The sequence below is a fragment of the Prionailurus viverrinus genome, chromosome D2 (genome assembly GCF_022837055.1).
Source record: "Prionailurus viverrinus isolate Anna chromosome D2, UM_Priviv_1.0, whole genome shotgun sequence".
Classification (NCBI taxonomy): domain Eukaryota; kingdom Metazoa; phylum Chordata; class Mammalia; order Carnivora; family Felidae; genus Prionailurus; species Prionailurus viverrinus.
The window spans coordinates 24,654,866-24,670,548 of record NC_062571.1 but is presented as its reverse complement, the minus strand read 5'-3'; the positions used below and the strand labels follow the sequence as shown (position 1 = coordinate 24,670,548).

The window sequence follows — 15,683 nt, the reverse complement described above, 5'->3', positions numbered from 1 at the left end:
TTTAAAAATGCACATTCCCAGACCCTTGCACCTGATCTACCATATCAGAGAGTCTAGGAGAATGACTTGGAATCAGCAGGGTTCTGCCTTAAGTGCATGACTGAATCCTGTAATACTTCTAACAAGAACAGCCTCTCTGGTCCCCAAATGCCTTATTTGTAAAAGAAGTGAGGTGATCTAGATAGTTTCTGAATTCCTGCTTTCTCTGACATTCTACGATTTTGTTATTTAAAGTACCAATATGTATGATTTAGATAATAATCAATGTGAAAAGTCAAAAAGGCTTCATGGACAATGAGAGACTAGAAAAAGACAATTCCAACGAGTACTTGGAGGCTATAAGCATGGATGTTAGAATCAGACAGTCTTGGATTTGAATCTAGTTCTGCCACATACTGGCTGGATGACCTTAGCCAAGTAATTTAACCCCTTGGTGATCCATTTCTTATGTATAAAATGGGGATAATAGTACTACCTACCTCCTTGAGTCATAATAAGAATTCGAAGAAACAATATGTATAAAGCACATACTAACTGCTCAGTGGTTATTATGAGCACTATTCTCATTATCGGTGAAGAGAAAAGAATAAGGAATTCCAGTTGGAGCAGAAGATATTGGGCAATTGCGTATTTTCTTTAAGGTGCAAGGCATGTGGGACAAGGGGAAGAAACTGGCTTGACTCTATTGGAGGGAGAGAGAGAAGTTTGGCGGGGAGTTAGATGACCCAGTTTGTTGTGCAAACTTGATTAATCAAACTTGATTAAATAAAACCTCTTCACTCCCTCCAAACAGATACTTCCTCAGTGCCCTGAACCTACATGCTACTAAAACAGATCCCTCAACATTGGCTACTCAAGCAAGCGATTTCTCTCCTCCTGCACCAAAAGAATCCACATGGTGCCTCTTTCAACAGTTGATGCCAGGGTGGATCACATACAAGAGAATCCAACTTTAGCAAAGCAGGAAAGCACAAGTCTCTGGAACCACAGCTTTCAGGGAAGTGGGCTGTGGTTGGTGTGGAGATGATTCAGACTTCCATTGGGGTCAGAAGAGCAGGGGTGTAGCCAGATTACTACTTTAGAGAGGAGTCTGTGCTCACCATTTTGTTTGCTGTAGATATGTTCTATCCCTGTCTAGAAAGCAAGCTTGTTCTTCAGTGAACGTGTAGCCAAATCTAGTTATGCCCAGGTTCCAGGGAGGAATACATTGGAAAAACAAATTCACAGAGAAGTTGTCACAGATATTTAGGGGGTTGAGGTCCTAGAATATTTTGTCTTCATTTCTAAGTGCCCAAGTATTTAAAAATAAATATTATTCTGGGGCACCTGGGTGGCTCAGTCGGGTAAGCGTCTGACTTCGGCTTGGGTCATGGTCTCGCAGTTTGTGAGTTTGAGCCCCACGTCGGGCTCTGTGCTGACAGCTCAGAGCCTCCAGCCTGCTTCGGATTCTGTGTCTCCCTCTCTCTCTGCCCCTCCCCTGCTCATGCTGTGTCTCAAAAATAAATAAAAACATTAAAAAAAATAAATATTATTCTCCGTTTCAACTTATTTACATTTGAGACCAAGAGAATCATTTAAATGGTTTGTCCTCTTGGTTGTCAAAGAAAATGTCTTGCCCATCTAAAAAAGGGGCTTTTGGGGCACCTGGGTGGCTCAGTCAGTTAAGCATCCAACTTCAGCTCAGGTCATGATCTCATGGTTCATGAGTTTGAGTCCTGCATAGGGCTCTGCACTGATGCTGTGGAACCTGCTTGGGATTCTCTCTCTGTCTCTATCTCTGTCTCTGTCTCTCTCTCTCTCTCTTGCTGCCTCTCAAAAATAAACTTAAAAATGTTTTAAAAAATTAAAAATACAAAAGGGTACTTTCTACTTTAAATGAAATAATGTGCCTCATCAAATAAATATGGTTTTAAAGGAATGGCTTCAGAGATTGGATCTGAGTTTGAGAGACTGCTTTATCTTTGTATCATTCATGTATTCATTCTATTATTTCCTGAGTCTCTAACATATACGAAGCCCTTTACTAGGAAGTGGGGCAGTGATTGACAAGTGAGTGAAATAATGGATTCCCACGCCTGCTTGCAGAGATATTCTTTCTCTAGTTCTGGAGTAGGGTTCAGGACTGTGAATTTTAGCAAAGCTCTAGTTGATTCTGAATGATCAGACGAAGATCTTAGAAACACTATTATAGAAGATACAAAGATGAACAAGGGAATATTTCTGCTTCGAGGAATTTAAAATGATCTCTCATACCTTTCAAGTAATCAAATGCGTTTTCCTGCTTCCACTTTCTTCTCTCCTCTCTCCCCCAACCAATGCACCCATTGTCTGTATATTTTGTATAAGGAACAGAGCTGGCACTGGTAGAGGCATCTCCTTCTAAAAGCATGTATGTCAGAAGCTCATAATCATTAAAATTTACCATGGCAAAGTATGAATAAGCTGCACTCTGACCCATATGCATCTTATATAACAGACATCCATGTAGGGCAATTTCCTTATCCCAATTTAGCAGTCCCATAAATAAGCATATGAGATAATTTCAAGAAGTTCATTTGGTGATGAACTTGAGAAAGTATAGGGCACAGAGGTAAAACATCTAGACTACACATATGTATTTAGCCACTACTCTGTCCTGAGCACTGGGCCGAGTTCTCAGGAGTATCAAAATTTAAAGCGAGATGATGTTTTTGAGGGATTTCAATATTCAGATTGTGTTGGCTAGGGTCTGTTTGACCCCCAGGAACAGTAGAACAAATTTAATAGTGGTGTAAATCATAAATACATTAAATTAAATAATAAGAAGGATGCTCATTCCAGAGCTGGTGCACTAGCTCTACACTCAAGAGCACTGGGTTGGCATCCCCAAGAGTCTCTTGGGTTTCCCATTTTGTTCACAAGATGGTTCTGCAGATCCAGGCATTACATCCCTCATAATCTCATCCAAAAGAAGGACAAAGGAAAAGCCAAGGCCATGAGAGAGGCTCCACACACCCCCTTTTCCTTTGCCATGGAGAATATATATAGTTATATAATTATATAATATATCTAATATATATATAAGATACCAGTATATCTCCTCTTACATCTCTTTGGCTAGAACTGCATCATTTTTCTCATCCTTAGCTGCAAGGGAAGCTGGAAAAGGAACGGATGTTGGGTAGCCAGTCAATATCTTCTTTTAACAAAGATGAAATGATTATAAAATACTAAGAATGCAGTATTTAACCAAACTGCTCAATTACATGAGTGTTTCTGGAATAAAGAAAAAAAAACAAAAGAATGTGCCTGGCATGCAGGAAAATTTTAAAAGAGACACAGATCCACTAAATGAAAGATGAGGTGGATTCAAGGTGGAGGGTCTTTCAGGTAAGAAAAGAAATCAAGAATATCGGCAATGGCATTAAGTGACCTGTCATGACTAGAACACATGTGCAATCTCAACAGCACCAAGCTCACAGTACAGTCGTACCAATATTTATATCAGAATCAGGATCATTTTCTTATTTTCCATGCTAGGTAACTTTAACTTCAAATGAATGATATTTTTTATTTGATGTGTGTGTGTGTGTGTGTGTGTGTGTGTGTGTGTGTGTGATATTTCCCAAGAAGTGCTCCAACTATTCAGACAAAATGGATGCCAGTTAGCCAGTTATGTCACAGAAGTTTCCATTCTGAAGTGCAGAATGGAAAGAGACAGGCATATCTTTTCCAGCTGATGCCTCTCTCTCTCTCTTTTTAATGTTTATTTATGTTTTGAGAGAGAGAGAGAGAGAGAGACAGAGTGCGAGCAGGGGAGGAGCAGAGAGAGAGGGAAACACAGAATCCGAAACAGTCTCCAGGCTCTGGGCTGTCAGCACAGAGCCCGATGAGGGGCTTGAACTCATGAACCATGAGATCATGACTTGAGCTGAAGTCAGATGCTTAACTGACTGAGCCAGTCAGGCACCCCACAGCTAATGCCTCTCTTAATGAAGCTTTCCAAGTGTCTGTGAGAGATGTACTGAGGGAGGGGGATGCTAGCACTAGCTATCAGTTACCAGTCATATTTCAAGCTTGGAAGGCACAAAAATGCTGAATTATGAGAACCTGCCAGAATCTATATAAGAGGAAAACAACCAAAGTAGGGCATAAATGTATCTCTGAAATCTGCTAGTTAGATGGAGAATAGCAAAGCCTTAGATAAAGTAATGCTTGACCTAATGTAGTATCTCTTTTCTAACTGCAGGTATCCTCTGTCTTACCCTAATACTTCTTTCTTTTGTCTGTCTTGTTAAAGCTCATGATTATTTTAGTGATGCATTTGTTTACCTGGCTTTTGTTATTTACACCCCCCCCCCACAATAAAACCTCTGTGAGGACAGATATTATAATATTGTTCACCATTGTATGCCCAGTGCCTGTCACAGACCTGTGGACTCCCAATATTTATTGCATAAATACATGAATGAATAAACGTTCCTATCTGTTAACTAATTTTCCAGACAGCTACTACAAAGCTGTCCAGCACTAGCTGTCCTTTCATCAGGCCCATGTTGTGCATCATAAAGGAGCAGTACTGGGTGTGTAACATGTTCAGCAAACAAAATGTATCGAACTAAACCAGGCAATCAATAAAGCAAGAAACATCACGGGAATACCTACTAAACCAAGCAAGTGGTTTGTGGCAGGTTAAGGAGAGCTGATTCATTATCAGCTGTCACCCCCTAGTGGTAAAGAATATACCTTCCAGGGCTTCACATTCCTGGTTCTTTTTAAAAGAGAGAACAGAAGCCAGGGGCTTTTCCAGAAAAGTGCATTTGCTACCAATCTCACATCACAGCCTTTGAATTACATATAATATACATGCACACACACACGCACACATACACACATAAATTTACAAGGAAAAAAGTATATGAGCTACACTCTACCTTAACGATCTGGCTGTTTATTAACTTACTGGAAAACAGAGCTACAGTTAAAAACAGCTTGCTTAAAATTCCTTTTGAATTTATCTGCTCCTGTCATTTCACGTGCTTATGGAACCCTTTCCTAAGAAAGATTTAAAATAGGTATTTATTCTCAAAGCCTCTCAGAGAAGAATAGTGATTTCCTACTTAAAATTTGACGTTTACTCTATTACATGAACAGATCTTCCTGAAAGCAAGAAAATCATAATGAAGTTACAGGCTTTAGCCTGATACAGATCACCTTTTTTAGATGAATTTCAGAAAACTATGTGTTAGAAGAAAATTTAGACAAACTGCTACTTACAAATCATTATTTCCAAAACAGCCAGTTACTTAACTGAATTCAGCATTTCTCTGATTCCACCCAATACTAGCCCCCAAAACACCCACAGAAACCTATATTTGTATCTATGGGTATAGATTGAGGAAGGCTTTTAAAAATAAACCATCCCAAATGATCACTAATTCTGAAAGTATTATCAGAACAAAGAACATATTTTTTCAAATATACATTTCAATTTGCTATTGACTCTCCCTCTTAGCTAGAGAGAGGTTAGAGTGAGTTTATAAGAGAATTTAAAGAGAGAATGTCATCCTCTTTGTAGGACTTGTTTGAAATGCTTGGGGTGTGTGTGTGTGTGTGTGTGTGTGTGTGTGTGTGTTTACTAGGAACATTTTTTCGAGCATCAATTTTGTACCATGCATTGAACTTAGCATATAACCTTCCTAACCAACCTATGAAATAGACACTATTATTTTCACCATTTGACAGACCAGTCTGCTCAGATATATTGAATTCCTGACCCAAGGCTGCCAATTGGAGGACTAGATCTTATTGGTTTCCAAACAGCTATCCTTTTAGCAATTTTTCAGTTAATTGGTACCATTCAACAAGTAAGAACCTAGTTAGTAGCAAGACATTGGTCATCAAGGGTGCTAGGCAGGATTCAAACAACTTCAGGGAATATTTATCTCCACTGACTAAAAACTGATGAAAATCATTTTACCTTAAGAAGCAGTGAATCTGGGGCCCCTGGGTGGCTCAGTTGGTTGAGTGTCTGACTTGATTTCGGCTCAGGTCATGATCCCAAGGTCGTGGTTTTGAACTCCACACTCACCGCAGAGCCCACTTGGGATTCTCTCTCTCTTTCTCCCTCTGCTTCTCTCCCCTAGCTCTCTCTCAAAATTAAAAAAAAAAAAAAGAAAAAAAGAAGTGAACCTAATTGACAACTAAAGTCTTATAGGGCATCAAAATTATTATTCTTAATGTTACATTTTTCATGTGCTATTATTGATAATCTAGACATATTTGAGAATTTTTAAATTTAACCAAATCTCAGTTATTACTTATTTTCTTGACAGTTGCTTTCATTTTTCCTAAATGCAAAGTATGGTGCTTTATGCCTTCTTTTCAATCATCAAGAAAATAATTTAATTAAGGATTGTAGTTACTTTAGTACCAGTTAAACAATATTTTATTCTATTAAATTTGTGTGGCCATTGGAACTTTCCCATGTGTCTAGAAGAAAATTCCCATGGTCTGGAAATTGGCTGCTTGCCTGGTAGGTTTGCAAGTAACATGCTAATTGTAGTATCTTCTCTAATACACCAGATGGCGGTGGTCCCTATATATGTATATAAGTGAACCTTACAAAGATGTTCAGACTAGTGCATCAGTTAGGTTGATAAAGAAAGGGAAATTACAGTCTTAAAGTATTACAGTATAGAAAAACAAACACCAAAGAGGTGATAATTTCCATAAGCTTCAGGTGTAAAATCCTATCATCAAAGAAAAAGCACAAAATGCCACAGGCCCATTAGAATGGGTGACTTACCTTGTACTAATGCCAAAAAGTCATTTTCATACAACCAATCTTTTGTCAAATACTTCAGATCACATCATATTTGAACATGCCATTCATCCTCTTGACATATGGGAAACAAACCCAATTAGACAGAGTCAATATGTTTTAGAAGAAAAGATTTCATTGTTTTCTTGCAGTGGAAGGATTCAAGCATTACCAGGAGTCTAGAGGGAAATGTGGCTGTAAAGATCCATGGTAAAAATAATTTCCAAGCTAGTGAACAGAATGGATCCCAACTGGGACCAGTTGATTTCTGGCAATCAAACCATTCCAGATCCCCCTTAATTGGGAACAAAGTGTTTTACCATTGTCTTTGTCAGGTGAGGTTATTATAAGTCTTTGGTTCTATAGAACCTCGGTATTTCTTACTCATTGTTATCCTTTAATCTTTTGAAAATGGGTTACGAAGATTTCACAGCCCTGAGGTTGGAGAGCCTTATACTGCTCCTGCACTTAAATCCCACAAGTAATCCATACAAAAGGACTCAGAAATACATAAGGGCACCTATGAGGCAATAATAAAACCTCTTCATTGGGAACCAACATTCAGAAGGTTAAGTTCATCAGAAAAAAGTTACCTCTGAACACTAGGAAACCTGGCCCCTACCCTCACCATTTTCTGGGTAGGTCCTCTGTCTTCCCTGGACCTCCATTATTCCACCCACCAGACACGGAGACACAAACTTACCTGGGGGTAGGGCAAGTCCCATCTAATGGTCCTTCCTCTTTGTTCTTACCTCTGTGCAAGGGGTCGTGAAAGTTAAATTGACAAAAGACAGATTAACAGGAGAAAAAGGGTTATTTCACATGCATATGAAAGGCCTGAATAAATGAAGTGAAAATCCCAAAGAAATGGTTAGACCAGGGGCTTAGATACCATTTTAACAAAGAGCAATACATTTGTGGAATACCGACCAAACAAAGGAAAAAGGGGCTTAAGGCTCTGATGGTCCGTAAATGGTGAGAAGGTAGATATATGAGGGAAATGAATGGAAAATAAGGATTATTTTAGGAAGGTGTGTTTTTGTAGGTCCTCTGGGCCAGTGTCCAGGCTGTTTTTATCCTCCTGATACAGGAGAGCAGAGAGGGGACATCTTCACGAAGGGAATTGTGTGCCCTGCCTTTAGACAGATGGGCGGGGGACAAAGAGCTTTTACCAGCATCTGCTGCTTCTTAATTCAGCTCAAAATAATATTTATGCCAAAGTCGCATATTTTAGGGTAGCATATTCTGATCCCCTTCACCTTCTAGAATATAACCTCCAGAACATCTTCTAGAATGCACTCAGGAATGCACCTTATTCACTACTGTATTCAAAGGACCTAGAAAGTGCCTGGTGCATGGGAGGACTCAATAAATAATGTTGAATACATCAATAGATGAATTTCCTCAAGGAATAGTAGTGAACACATGAAAGAATGAATTTATGATTTTTGAATTTTTGCTCTTCAAAACAAGTTTGCTCCAATGTCTCTTGTCAGCAGATGGGTTTGTGAGAAGAGATTAAAGTTGCTCAAAGAAGATATCCAGAGTTTGTGCTCTGTAATGGTGACACTGACTTTGTTCTGATTTCTGGTACATTTCTTTGCTTGGATGACTAATGTCCTATTATACCATCCTTGAACTGGTGCAGACTCTCCTGCTTCGTGTTGAACCAGCTCAGCAGTTTTCTGAGTGAGGTCCCTGCCTGATTTTGGTGCTTGCCCCACTTATGGACATTCTTGATGCTTTCATTCTGTTGATTTCAGATCTTGTTAATATGCCAGAGAGAAAATTCAAGAAGGCTCTTAAGCTTTTTAAATTCCAGAGTGAATAAATTGTTCAAGTCCTTCCTGAGAAGAGGTATTAATTTAGAGCAGGAACAACACAGAACCCTTGAGTAGCTAAGGTTGAGTGTCCCCAAGACAATCTTCATATATATTATAATCTGGTGGCAGACCAGCCCCACCAATATTTTTCCACCCACAAGCTAACTTGATTTGTTATCATTTAATTCTTACCTCCCCAATTTGGAGGGAGGGGGGAAAAAGGGTTGGTATTTTGAAGGATCATTTGAGCAATCTTAGAGTTGAAAGATATCTTACTGATCATGTAATACAATGTTTCTCAAACTTGTCTGAACAAAAGAATCACTCAGGATGCTGGTTAAAAAAGTCAATTCTCAGGCCTCACCCTGTTGATTTGGACTCAGTAGGCTTGGGTGAGGCAAGTGATTTCTGTACTTTTTTTGTTCTGAATCTTTACTTGTTTCTGAGAGAGAGAGAGAGAGAGAGAGAGAGAGAGAGAGCGTGCGCGCACGCAAGCAGGGGAGCAACAGAGAGAGAAGACACAGGATCCAGGCTCTGAGCTGTCAGCACAGAGCCCAGCACAGGACTTGAACTCACAATCTGTGAGTTCATGACCTGAGGTCGGACGCTCAGCCAACTGAGCCACCCAGGCACCCCTACAAAAGGATCACTCAAGATGCTGGTTAAAAGGTCAATTCTCAGGCCTCACTCTGTTGATTCGGACTCAGTAGGCTTGGGTGAGGCAAGTGATTTCTTTAACAAGTGCCCCAGGTGATCCTCATACTCAAGCAAGCTTGGGAAACACCAATCTAACACAACCTGGATGTGTTTTGGATGTTCATCTGGGTCACATGACTCAAGAATCTTCATGTTCCTTGACCTGATTCTTGTTCTTATGCCACCTGACCTCCACTAAATCCTCATCCCCCTTAAAAAAAACATATGCAACATGAGAACTGAGCACATACAAATGCTTCCTCAGTATTTCCAATGAAAATGTGAGCTGACTTCTTTCAATATTCTCTGATTGTGAAACATCTTTATTTTAAAAACTCTCTACTCATAGTGTGTGTGCAGTCCAAATTAGCATCCAGACTTTAAAAACAAGCTCTGCAAATGACAGCGCACATGTTCTCTGGACCAGTCTTATGGCTCTGTGGAGTTGGCCATCAGTCTCTTACATCCTAATCTGGAACCTCATCAAGTATCACTTGGTTTATCTGGTGTGTGAAGAATCCAGTGAGGTAGGTGTTCAGGGAAGTGTTTTCATCATCAGGAAATAAAAACAATTACTAATCTGCTTTCACTAATGCAGTCCATCTGTGCATGAGCAATGTGTGTGGTTATTCCGAAGAAGGACATCATATTCTCCATATACTTCAATGCTTAATACTTGCAATCAGAGAGACATAAATATCCAGCCAGCATCAATTCTTATAAAACACAGCTGAAAGCAGGTGATTCAGCTGACTCTAGATGACTCAGCCTGCCTTGATGGCCAAAGTTGGTGAGTCATCTGTCTAGTGTCTGAGGGAATTCATTTCAGGAACTCAAATTCCAGGGACCTCCAAAAGATCATTAAACTCTTAAGTAACTTATTGGTTCTATTTGAGTTATCCTTGACTTTTCCTTAATGCTCAATTTTTATCATTCATCAAAGACACCCAAGCTGAACTTAAGAGATACCAAGCAGTAGGTCCTATTGGAACATATCACATCAGGGGTGAACTTGTACTTCCTTTTGGCTTGATGTCCCAGGTAATCTGGGCTTTCAGGGGAAACCCAAAGCATGGAGTGGTTTTGCCAGGGACAAACCCATAGATTTGCTAAACCTTGTAATGAATGAAAAGTGAGTGGGGGAAAAAAAAGAAAAGAAAAAACAAGTCAATAGAAATAAATGCCTACTTTGTGTTTACTAAGAGAGAGCTCACTGTAAATTTTAAAACTTATAATAAAATATGCTAGGGACTGAAATTTTTTATACTATTTGGGTCATACCCTAATATTTTTTCTACCTAGATTCTCTTTGGTTCTATTGATATATTTGAAAGTCTTCCAGATCCTTAACCTTATCTTAATTGGCTATTGCAAAATTGTTCACCTTCTGTCATTGTAATAGTATTAATAGTTGCTATTGTTTAGTGAGCATTTACTTTTTACCCAGTATTGGACTAAATTGAAAATATGGAGGTATTAATTTACTTAAGAGTGGCCTAAAAAGATGGTGCCTTTTTAAGGAATTTTAAAATATTAATTATTTGTTTAACTGAGAGATTTAGAAAGAGAACCCAGAAAATATCAATGGTCAATCTTTCTATGCTAGATTTGTGAATGCCCAAGTGCCCATTTCAGTGAAATACTTTCTGGAAAACAGACTCCAAGATGGACAAGACCAAAGTTCTCAAACTATTGAGCAGTGACACTAACATTCTATTGTCCCTAAGGTTGCTCTTTACTCTGGAAGATTCTGAGGGTTGGGTCAGGTAGAGTATTGGCTCAAATTCCTCCTGGAGCTGATGAGCACATGTCTGGGGCCAAATGACAAAGACAATACAGGAAACATGAAAAATATTTTCCTAAAACATCTTATACTTGCAGTGCTAACACGGACACAGGCTGAACTCACCAACAGATCCCCTGTTCAGAGGACTGTAGCTTCCAGGTTGGAGCACATCCACTCATGAACAATACTCCCAGGAGCCCTATGTGGCAGACACAACACAGAAAACCATTTTTAAGGGTAGTTTTAAGGATAGTTTAGAGACCTTCCAACACTTTATTTCCACATATGAGAAAGCTGAAATCCCAAGAGGTGATTTGTCAAAGATCACAGGGTGTTGTGACCAACCATAGCATGACCTCAGGTCTCCCATTCTTTCTTCCATATCAAATCTTTTTTTTTTTTTAGTATTGTTTTTGGATCTCAATATTATTAGTGGACTCTATGCTTGCACTGGGCATTAAAAAAAAAGCAAGTGATAACAAAAAAAGTACAAATGCTACTTTAGCCTCTCTACTTACAGTGGCAGAATGGAAAACTTATCAGATGGTTCTTTTTATGACATCCTCCTTAAAATATTACCCATTCTTACTTCATTCTTATATCCCGAAGTTCATGATCTGTTTTGTTTTGTCTTTATCGCTGAAAGATTATTTTATTACACATACCCTTTGACCTACAAACTCATCACAGAGATATACTCCCAAAAGTATTACTGGAATCTACATTGTGGCAATGATTGAAACCATCAAAAATAGGATATATCCATCAGTAGGGAACTGGTTTAAAAAAAAATTGCATTAGAGACATATGTAGTCTATGTTGCTGTTAAAAAAAAAAGATCTCTACTTATTGATATAAAGAGATGTTCAGGATATGTTGTAAGTCAACCAATGACAGTATGCATGTGTATAGGATGACGCCATGTGGGTTTGTTTTTCAGTGTTCATATACATATACACCTTTGTTTCTACATAGAAAATTCTGGAAGGATACCCAAGAGCAGTACTGTTTTTACTATTGGCACTATTACTTGATAATAATTTCATAAGTAGTAAGAAAGAGCAGGTGAGGGAAAAGCCATTGTGTTTTTCTAAATCTGAGGCTGTTGGCCAAAATCAATACATTTGGCCTATTTGTAAAAAGAAGTTAGTTCTCCCAGGCAGGGCTCCTGGACCTGCAACCAAGGAAACATGATAGAGACAGATGGCGAAACACTTGACTTTTACCAACTGCTTTGGTTTTCCCCTTTGGCCAAACACATTTAAGAGCCATTTAAAAGGGAAACACTATAATTACACCCTCCATGATAAATAAAAACAGCAGCAAAATGATAGGATTAGACTCTTAATTCTTATTACCACCTCCTTAGACAATGGGTGTGACAGCCACTCATTCAGGAATACACCTGAGGCCACACCTTGTTTGTCATATTACATCTTGTTTGTTAGATACCTTATGCTTAGTGTTACAACAGAAAGAAAAATAACCAAAGAAATTCCACCCAACAAGCTATCCAGGTTAGTGAGCATTTGCACAGGCCCAGAAACTTGGCCAGTGTCCTTCTCCTTCCTATTCTGGCAGCTTGCACTTTGGTGATGAGTGATGGGTGATTGTTTGTAAATGTCACCAAACTAATGTTTCCTTTCTCCAGAATTTTAGGTTTAGGGCAGATAAAGCTTAAGGTAAAAACCTCACAAGAGTCCATTCCATTTGATTTGTATTGTTAATTTTAAAATGAGGAGGGCTATCACTCTTCCCTTTTAAGGAAAATGGGAATCTCATGGAAATACTATCTTTTAAAACCTTTCTCAAAAGTAGTGTCAGGTCTACTAAACAAGAACCTTAAAAATGTTTTTACTTTTTACTCTCATGCAGTGTTGGTGGGAATGTAAATTTGTACAGCTGCTGTGGAAAATAGCACGGAGGTTTCTTAAAAAATTAAAACACAGAAATACCATATGATCCAATAATTCCACTACTGGGTATTTACCCACAGAAAATGAGAGCACTAATTTGAAAAAATATATGCGCCCCTATATTTATTGCAGCATTATTTACAATAGCCAAGATATGGAAGCAGTGTAAATGTCCACGGATAGACGGGTGAATAAGGAAGATGTGACATACATGCATGTACACACACACACACACACACACACACACACACAATGGGATATTATACAGCCATAAAAAGGATGAGATTGTGCCATTTTAGAGGCATAATAGAGGGTATTATGTTAAGTGAAATAAGTCAGACTGAGAAAGACAAATACCATATGATTTCATTCATATGTGGAGTCTGAAAAACAAAACAAATGAATAAACAAAGTGCAGAATCAGACCTATAAATAACAAGAGAAACTGGTAATTGCCAGTGGTTAGAAGGGTGGGGACTGGGCAAAATGGGTGAAGGAGAGTGGGAGAGACAGGCTTCTAGTTATGGAATAAATAAGTCACAAGAATAAAAGGCAGAGCGTAGGGAATATAGTCAATGATATTATAATGGCATTGTGTGGTGACAGAGGGTAGCTGCACTTGTGGTGAACACAGCATAATGTATAAATAAGTTGAATTACTGTGTTACAGTATTTACAGTGAATTACACCTGAAGCTAACGAACATTGTGTGTCAGCTATACTCAAAAAAATTTTTGTTAATGTCTTTACTTTTTGATCTAATGGTTTTACATCTATAATTCCATCTTAACCATATAATCAAAGAGGTAGACAGTATTTAGATACAAGGATGTTCTTTATTGTTGCATTAGAGTAATGCTGATGTAGACTAGTAAGAGTAAAATCAGCTGTAGTAAAATCAGTAAAATTCATATGACAGAATAATACAGTGTCATTAAGAATATCAGTGACAAGATTCATATAAGTCATGCACATATAATATCATCCCATTGTTATTATTTTTAATGTTCACTGTCACTCTTTCTGAGATTTGATGAAAATCTGATGATTTTATGCTTTTCTGTACTTTCTAAGTTTCCTACAAAGACTATTTCTTGTTACTAGAAAACCATCAATGGAAAAATGTCACTGATTTTCATGAGAGTTTGCTCAGTAACCACAACCTGCCCATTGGGAGTTGGTGGTTGGCTCCAGTCAGCCCTCACCTAGGGGATGGCCTGTACTCACCCTGATGTCAGCATCAGCACCATCATTGTAAGCATGCTACCAAAACTGAGAGTGAAACTGAGTAGCTTCTACGGTAAGCAATGCTAGTACAAGAAAGCCAGAACTTTTTCCCTCAATTCCAATTATGCCTCCTAGTGGTAGGCAAACATGTACATTCAGTCTGTCTTAGTTTCTGATCAGCAAAAGACAGACAGTAACCCCAAGACCATCAATAAGAAAGAAGCGCATTCCTTCCCTGACATTATAACCCAATTATTGAAACTTCCTGATAAGTTAGAAGAATGATCTAAGACACATCTGATATTACTATGTTCCCATTAAGTTGAACTGTGGGAAACAAAGATATGAGCATCCAGAGAGTTCTACCCCACAACACACACACACACACACACACACACACACACACACACACATTTCCAGAGTAATAAACTGACCCCAACTTGTTACCAACAATTAGATAAAATTATTCATCTGATTTATTTGAAAGGTCAAACTCTAGTCTTCTTGGAGTAGTTCATCAATAAGCATGTATGAAGGGAACACCAAAAGGACTCAGTAATCCTAAAGGAAGTTTATTGCTTACAATCTCTTTAAATGGCAAATATGCTTATAACAATTCACTTTTTTATGTAACAAAAATTTGAGTTCCTAGAGGTGAAGTGCTAAACAGGAATCAGTACCCATTTTGTCAAATGGATGAAATGTCAAATGTCAAATTGTGAAACAGGGTTTCTCAAATGGGTCAAGGCTGAGATTGGATCATACCCTAGACAACAGTGATAACCACACTCCTTCTCACTCTGTGCATCCACTGGTTTCCCTGGGGACTGAGATGCTTCCAGAAAGAACTCAATGTCCATAACTAGAGATGACACCACAGGCATTTCCGGTTGGAGACAGAATCGCAGAGGTGTGTTACAGCCAGCTCCTACCTGCTAGAAGCTAGAAGTGAGCCTCTCTTCTCAACTTCCTGTTCAGTGACTGCACATGGATAGCCTGAAACTGACCATGCTGTGAGCATTTACACTATGGAAGGCAACAAATGCTCTAAATCAGGGCCTTCCCCACACCTACACCTTAAGTGAGCTGTTAATGTTTACCAGCACGCCACTGGGAGAGTCCCTGAAAGAGAACACGTTTGCAGAATGAGGTGTCTGGAGTGACAGCCATAATCAGCAACATGGTGTGCAGCTGTTAGTCAGATGAGTTTCGCCCCATCAATCCTGCGAGGGCTTTCTATGGCCCCTTTACTGTTGGGCTGGAAAGACAGGATGTGAGATCTCCATCCCATAGGTCTTTAAAAAGCTAATATTTCCAACCTCACCAGTCGTACTATCAGACCTCTTGCTGAAGAGCTGTGGTAGGAGAGGCCACATAAAAGTGAGTATTGTAATATCCATTGTCCTGACATGTTTCCCACTAGGTCCTGTCTC

The 15,683-nt window shown here is 38.9% G+C and overlaps 1 long non-coding RNA gene across 1 annotated transcript in view; it reads right to left on the bottom strand.

Moving 5' to 3' along the window:
• Window positions 1–9,162, bottom strand: part of LOC125147391 (uncharacterized) — a 121,663-nt gene extending 112,501 nt beyond the window's left edge. The window contains exons 1-2 of the long non-coding RNA XR_007145170.1: window positions 6,788–9,162; window positions 5,960–6,131 (exon numbers count right to left, since the gene is read on the bottom strand). This is a non-coding gene — a long non-coding RNA (uncharacterized LOC125147391). The remainder of the gene's footprint in view (window positions 1–5,959; window positions 6,132–6,787) is intronic.
• Between the last annotated feature and the right edge of the window lie 6,521 nt (window positions 9,163–15,683).